General features: G+C 29.8%; 1 pseudogene; it reads right to left on the bottom strand.

The window, feature by feature from the left end:
• Window positions 1-45: 45 nt before the first annotated feature.
• Window positions 46-4,154, bottom strand: LOC118648151 (annotated as a pseudogene).
• Window positions 4,155-8,369: the final 4,215 nt, after the last annotated feature.

The following is an 8,369-nucleotide window of genomic DNA, read 5'->3' as shown; positions in this document are numbered from 1 at the left end:
AATTTTTTACTACACTAATAAAACTTTAATAAATATTCGTGTAAGTTTTTTTACATCCACTTATTCATTTAAAAATTATTTATCTAAAACAATAAAATAGGATAATTTTTGTTGCTTAAGCTATTGGAAGTCAAATTTTTTATCGTTTTCTTCTTTATAATATTGTATTGTTCCCTGATTATTTTTTCTTGATTCTTAAATTTAAATTACAATTAAAAAAACATCTGATGTAGAAATATATCTAATGTAAAAAATGATCGACGTTTACTTATATGCATTAAAAAACTATAACATATTTAATTATACAAGTTTAATTCAAAATTGTCTGAATTGCTTTTTTAAATCTCTCATAATGGTAATCGTCCGTCGTCTTCTCTCCGTTATCTTTTTGTTTTCCTGGAATGTAGTGCATTTTTCCTTCTTTGGTAATGCATTTTTTCTTGTTACCGGATTCCTGCTGTAACTTTTGGAAATTTGAGTCGTGAATCGTCCGTCGTCTTCTAACTAATGTTGAGTAAAATTACAATAAATCTCACTCACAATTTTATATTTAACATAAAGAAATTAAATGTATAAAAACAAAGAATGCGTAGTTAGTAAATACCAACATGTTTAAAATCTAAAAATGTTGTCCTATTTTTGCTGCTACAACATTGTCAAAACGTTGCAATAATGTAGTGGCAGTAACTGTGCTAGACAAAAATGCTGCAATTTAAACTGCAACAACGTTATCGCAGCCGTTTTACAGCTTTACGTGCTACTTGGGTTCATTATCTGCGCGTAGCTGATGGTAAGATATACAATTTTCAAAATATATTTACTCAAATTGTATACTTGATTCGAGTCGGTTTAAATATCTTCGCACATGTATATTGCAAATACGTAAGATTTATGAAGCAAGTTAGGTGACATGAAGTTGCTCATATTTGTGTTTTGCAGATCCAACGTATTTTGCTCAACGACGTGCAGAGATGATCTGTTATGATAAAGTGATAGGAAAAATGTGAGTTTTACATCCCAATGTACGGTAAAAGTTTGATTTAAATATTTCTTATTCTGCGAATCATTTGGAAGAGGAGAAAGAACAGAATACTTAGTATCATAGACCATATTAGTCTTCTTCTTCGTCGTTTTAATTGAAAAGAATGTGATTTTGTGCTGAAAAAAATTACAATCTTATATAATTTAATAAAATAGTAAAAAAGAAACTAAACAAAAAATTTATTACCTTAATCTTCTCTAAGAATAAATATTTTTATTATCAAAAATTTTAGGAGAAACTGCCTTCGCCTCTTCCTCCATTTCCTTTATGTCCGTCAAATCTCGTTATCACTTGTTGCATAATTTATTATACTTTGGCAGTTTGAATGACTCAGTCGCGTGTTATTATTTTCTTCCCTGGAGCTACGACAAGATTCAGCTTGTTCAAAAATATCCCGTAATTCATTGATGATATTAAAGCTTTGATTAAAAATATTTAAAAAATATTCAATAAAGATTTCTCTTAAATTTTTAAATAGACATTTGATAGTTATACCTTAAGATTCTTACAGTACTAATATGTAAAAAAAGGATAATGTGTACAATCATAAATATATACAATCATATAGGTACAATCATAAATATGTACATATCTCGTATACGATCAATTTTTCACCTATTTAAAATAATTTAAAAATGTGAAAACTCATAAGCATACACTTTTAAGATTTTAGAACAAATATATGTACTTTGGAAAAAAAGTATAAATTATATTTATAATAATTTATAATAATTTAACTATCTAAAACTATATCATATAATTATATCATAAAGATTAATAGATATTTTAAATACTAGCGCAAGATATATTTATAAAAAAGAGATCTAAATCCACAATAATATTACTAACTCGGTACAATCTAGTTTTTTTATCTCCCATTTCAAGGATTTGGAGCTAAAAGATGGCCTCCTGTGAATCATACATCCGGAAACAGAATTTCGCTATCTTATTTTGATATTTCATATTTCTGTATGGTTTATGAATTTTATAATAATTAGGTATATATTTTATTACAGATGGCTATAGCAACACTTTTATAATTATTAAATAAAAAGATGTTCTCTATAAAGCACAAGATAAAAAAATGTAGGCAATATGAAAAATAAAAAAATAAAAAATAAATACAGGTAATTTTTATACGCATCATTGTGTTAGTAGTGCAAAACGTAAAAGAATAACCACATTGAAAAATCCCATAGAAATACAAGCTTTATAAAAGTAAAAATTCAAAGCTAAAAACTAGATAATTCACCTTTGTCATATCCTGTGTACTACCCATTGGCCGAGACATCGTAGCTACGCTGGCTCTCTTTCTAGCTTTAAAAAAAAGGAAGTTGACGAGGGAAAAAACAAAACGATTAATCAACAGAACAAAGTTAAAAAATGATTAAAAGTGCAACTTATGAGAGATGCATATTATGTTTATTATGTAAAATGTCATACTAAGTTACCATTAACATAATTCGCCTGACATTCCTGCTGTTGGACCAAAATCACTCCTCAAATTTTCTCGCTTGTCTGTTTCCTACATCCATTTTTTAATACAATTACTCCAGCAGTCTCTACCTAATGTCAATGACAAATCCAATTCTTCAAATATTTCAAAGATCAAATTCCTTGTTTTCTATTTAATAATTAGAAAAGTGTTGCTATAGCCATCTGTAATAAAATATATACCTAATTATTATAAAATTCATAAACCATATAGAAATATAAGTATGAAATATCAAAATAATAAGTTGTAAATATTTTTTTAATGTAAACTTTATATCAGTTTAATTAAAATAACATTTTTTACTTAAAAATGGAAATTATATATTAAGTTTTTTCTACTTGTTCTGGTATAATAATCCAATCCTATCTATGAAAAATGATAAAGAGAATAAAATCCATACGTCTGTTGTGTTGCACAAAATTCACAGCCATATTTGTAGGCACAAACAGTGAGGGCCTATCTTTTTTTCTGTGTCTATCCCAAAAGAAGTTTTAATTTTGCCTCCTCTGCAGCTTCAATGTTACGAATTTTGGTTCTGAAAATTAATTGCGCTTTTAAGGAAAATATTGATTATAAACTTATGTTTTAAAACTGTACAACAATAAATAAAGTTAAATCATTATTTGATGTTATTTTAACTTTAATTAATTATTTCCATATACCTGCATGCAATATATATTTAACATTTAAAAAATATTTATTGTATAATTGTAATATAAATGTACTCACTCTATGCCAGATCGACTTCTGGAATACCAAAAGAAGCAAACAGCATTCAATTCAAATGCATTTTCTCGCTACAACTAGTTAAGCTCTGCCTCAAATGTTCTGGTACTGCGTGCAACGCTGCTTCCTCTGGCAAGCAATATGATCCTTATTATTATTGGTACTATTCACTGCATCGTTATTATTTTACTATTGCATTTCAACAATTCTTTTCTATATACTTGACCCTATAAATAAGAATAGTTACATAAGGATGCAAGACATACAAATGCAATGATTAATAATTCCAGTAAAATACATGTTCTTATTGCTGATTAAATATCGATAAAAAAATATATAAAAGAGAAAGAAGCAAACGTCGTCGTACGTACATTTCTTCGCTTTATCGCCATTATTATTTTTCATGTTAAATTGCATTCCAATGCCAGTGTTGTATGCGTCATTCGGCTTGTTTTGTATTTTTCAACGCAACCATACCATTCCTCCAATTTTCATGTTAAAGGAATCCGACTAAATTAACATAGATCTTGCGTCAATCTTTCCTATCTATAGTATATTTCATTTTATTATGTATACAAACATTATGTATATAAAGTGTCTTACTGTCAAGATTGGATACAATGGTTTCTCCGAACGCCAAACCAACAATATTGACACCGATCTCTTAGTTTCTGAATGATCTTTGTTTCCTCGACTTTCTCCCTGAAATAAGTTTCCTCTTAATCTAAGTTCTATGCTACACAATTAATTAAAAACAGAATAATGTGGAATCCTAACTTGGACATTTCCTCTCCCTCGCTCAAACCGAGAAGCTTCGCGTTTCCTTAAAGGTTTCGTCTTCTTCTTCTTTTTAAACTGGATATTATGCGTTTCGTCGTCGTCGCATCCCATTCTTTCTTAATTAATTAAACCTGCTATATGGAACTACCTCCTTCCAAGTAAAATCCAAACAGGGGGTATTTTCAAGGTTAGTTTCGTCCGAAGGTTAGTTCCGTCCGCGACGGAATCAATGTTCCCAAAACTGACTGGAAAAATTATTGTAAATAAAAAAATACATTTTTATTAAAAAAACAATATTTTTCTGTTACTTTATATAAATTTAATGGTATAGATAAAATAATTTATTTAATAATATCGAATCTATCGAATCAATTATCGATCGATGTGGGAGATCGATTTAACTCATATTTTAATTTATGCATCTTTTTATTTTTTTTAAAAGTAATTACAATTTGTAAAACATGAATTAATAATAATTAGCTTTATTAGTGTGAACACGCAAGGTTCAAAACGGTATATATATATATATATATACATATATATCGCAGAAGCACTCATCTTGACGCGTGAAGTTAGCGCTAGAGATGATCATCGCTGGTTCGAGCCAACTTAATTCGGTTCTCTATTATAGGGTTCACATGACTTCCGGAACGGAACGGGACGCTGGGTTCACTTTCTTTCCGGAACGGAACGGGACGTGGGACAGACTAGTTCCCGATCGAGTCTTCTTCGGAAATCGTCAATCGGTAAATATGATGCATAGTTAGCTTGTACTGTGTTTCGTGCGAACGCTTATTTTTCGTAGCGTAAATCGCGACATGTGGAGCGGTCGGGCGATTAATACATGCGACAATAATTCCGTGTCAAAGTCGATCGCGCGGGAAAGGTACCCCCTTCGCCATATTAACAGCGTTCTCTCTTTATTTCACTCGCGGAATCCGTGACAATCAGTAGCAATCCCGAGGCGTATCGGCTCCGTGACGTGTAATTGTCGCGCGAAGTTAATCCGGATGATAACTGAAACTGCCTCAGATCATTCTAAATCATATTTACCTGTCATTTTCAGATGTGGAACGACACGCCGCCGCAAGTGCTACAACAAGTGCTATCGCTAAGTATTTAATCGGTAAGTCTTATTAGGTTAAATTTGTGTCGTAAATCGCTCGAACGCGTATACACTCATACTCGTTCGAACGCAGATCGCGATATGTTAATCATGGCCCACGAAGTTGACTGTGGGCCTAGGAAAGAAACTTCTATCGCCATTCTTAATTGCAATTTTTTCTCATTTTCAGAACGCGACAGAGGTGGAACGACCCAGCGCTGTATAGAACGGCATCGCAGATCATAAACTGGTAAGTGTAACGTACATATCTCAGTAAGCAAAAATAATTTAAGATTTGTAAATCATGAACTAAGATTTTATTTAATTATAACTCTATCGTAGTTTATTATAACATTAAAATAACATTAACTAGTATCACATTTGTTAATTCTTTTTATGAATTGTGATAATGATTTATTTGATGTTTTTCAACATCATTTTAATTTTATACATACAGGCTTTCCAATAGAAAACAACTAAATTTATCCAGTAAACTAAATTTCTTTACATCTTCTGTTAAATGATAAGATTATGAACATTATGATTTATAAATTCTTATTTATATAAGTCACCAAATTCTTTTACAAAATATTATAATAATTTATTTGCCTAAATACATTTTGTTACTAAATCGTCACATATTAGTATCCGAATTGCGCAATGTAAAGACAGAAGATGCAGATAATAATATTTTTAAAAATATTGTTCATCATCCATGGACCATAATGTAACAAAAAGTTCTAACCGCTTTCCATATGTCATATTCTGTTATTAGTCTAAGTTTTCTTGCAATTTATAACGAGTTGATTATATATTAATTTTAGTTTTTATTAATTGCATCAATATTTTTTTTATCAGACGAGTTTCGTGAATGCCTTTAATACAAAAACTTAACAAATATTTCATAATTTCTAATAGCACAAAATGTATATAGTCTAAAAAAACATTTGTGACAAGTCCAATTTTTAAATCACATAAAATAGACTTTTTTGAAAAAATCTTCATTAGTCTGTAAATAAAATTCATTTATTCGTAGTTTTGACTTTAATTCTGAGAGAGTCATTCCATTGATTGTAAATAGACTTCGGGCCAATATTTAATATAACTATGATAAGAGTTAAAAATTTTACACACATATAAAGACAACGCAAAGAATCTTACTAATGTTTACTTTTAAAACTCGATTATTTAAAGGCAAACTTTTTGTTTAAAAACTTTTCATTTTTTAAATCTATTTTTCTAAAAAAACATTACTGTTATTAAGCTTATTATATCCATGATAAACAGCAAATGGGAATGGCTTGAGTTGCTATTATTCATCAATTTTAACTAAAATAAACCAAAATTGACAGCCACTACTTTTCGTTAGAAAAAATCCGTAGGAAAAAATTATTAAAAATTGCTGCACAAAAAATTGCATATTTTTGGGCACGAATTTCTGCAGTTTTTAGAGAATTTTGTACAAAGTATTCGCCTTCAAAATTCTTCTGCAAAAAAGTTTGCAGGATTTTATGTAATTTGGTTAAAATGCAAAAAATTTCAGAAAAATATAATTCTGGAAAATATTGTGCAGAAAAATTCTGAAGGTAAAAACATTGTACAAAAATTTATAAAATGCGCAGAAATTCATCCACAAAAATACGTAATTTTTGGTGTGCAATAATTATGCATAACTTTTTCTACGGAAATTGATTAATATTAATTGATATTTTAACTCAATCTCTTAAAAATTACTTTGAATTAATTGTAACAATACTTTGGTTTAAATCTAAAGTGACGTGCTGCACAGTTATGACAATTCGAACAAAATTATACTTGTATAGTTTTGTGCTTTAATACCGTTTATAAACGAAGTTCTGGCGATTAAAAATTTCCAAATAATTTTTTGAGCCCGAAAGCAACACGTCACTCGAATAAAAGTGTCGTCTTGAGTAGTTATGACAATTCAGGCAACATTTCTCGATAAATCTTGTATAGTTCTGTGCTTTGATATCATTATTTGACAGAGTTCTAGCGTCTAAAATTGTGCACATAATCTTAAATGCGCGAAATCAGCACGACACACGAAAAAATGTGTCGTGCTGGAAAGTTATTGCAATTCTGGCGACATATCTCGGTAGTTCTCGTATAGATCCTTGCTTTGACATCGTTTTTAAACAAAGATTTAGCGTTTAAAATTGTGCATATAACTTTAAATGCGCGAAATCAGCACGACATTAAAAAAAATGTGTCGTGCTGGATAGTTTTGACATATCTGGCGACAAATCTCGACAGTTCTTGTATAGATCTGTGTTTTTCTATAATTATCAAACAAAGTTCTATCGTTTAAACTTGTGTACACAATTTTAAGAGGTTGAAATCAGCACGAAAATTAATTTTAATTGTCGTGCTGGATAGTTTTTAGATATCTGGCGACAATTCTCGACAGTTCTCGTATTCTGCTGTGTTCTTCTATAATATTTAAACAGAGTTCTAACGTTTAAACTTGTGTACATAATTTTAAAATGCTGAAATCAGCACAAAACTTAATTTAATTGTCGTGCTGGATAGTTTTTAGATATCTGGCGACAATTCTTGACAGTTCTCGTATTCTGCATTGTTTTTTAATTTTTAAACAGAGTTCTAACGTTTAAACTTGTGTACATAATTTTAAAATGCTGAAATCAGCACGAAACTTAAATTTAATTGTCGTGCTGGATAATTTTGACGTATCTGGCAACAATTCTCGACAGTTCTCGTATTCTGCATGTTTTTTCTTAATTTTTAAACAGAGTTCTATCGTTTTAACTTGTGTACACAATTTTTAAGGAGCTGAAATCAGCACAAAAATTAATTTTAATTGTCGTGCTGGATAGTTTTTAGATATCTGGCGACAATTCTCGACAGTTCTCGTATTCTGCATTGTTTTATCTTAATGTTTAAACAGAGTTCTAACGTTCTAACTTGTGTACACAATTTTAAGAAGCTGAAATCAGCACGAAATTAATTTTAATTGTCGTGCTGGATAGTTTTTAGATATCTGGCGACAATTCTCGACAGTTCTCGTATTCTGCATTGTTTTTTCTTAAGTTTAAACAGAGTTCTAACGTTCTAACTTGTGTACACAATTTTAGAAGCTGAAATCAGCCCGAAAATTATTTTTGTTGTCGTGCTGATAGTTTTTACATATCTGGCGACAATTCTCGACATTCTCGTATTCTGCATTGTTTTTTCTTAATGTT

Source organism: Monomorium pharaonis, unplaced genomic scaffold, assembly GCF_013373865.1.
Source record: "Monomorium pharaonis isolate MP-MQ-018 unplaced genomic scaffold, ASM1337386v2 scaffold_241, whole genome shotgun sequence".
In the NCBI taxonomy this organism is placed as follows: Eukaryota; Metazoa; Arthropoda; class Insecta; order Hymenoptera; family Formicidae; genus Monomorium; species Monomorium pharaonis.
This window is presented reverse-complemented; position numbering and strand designations above follow the sequence as displayed.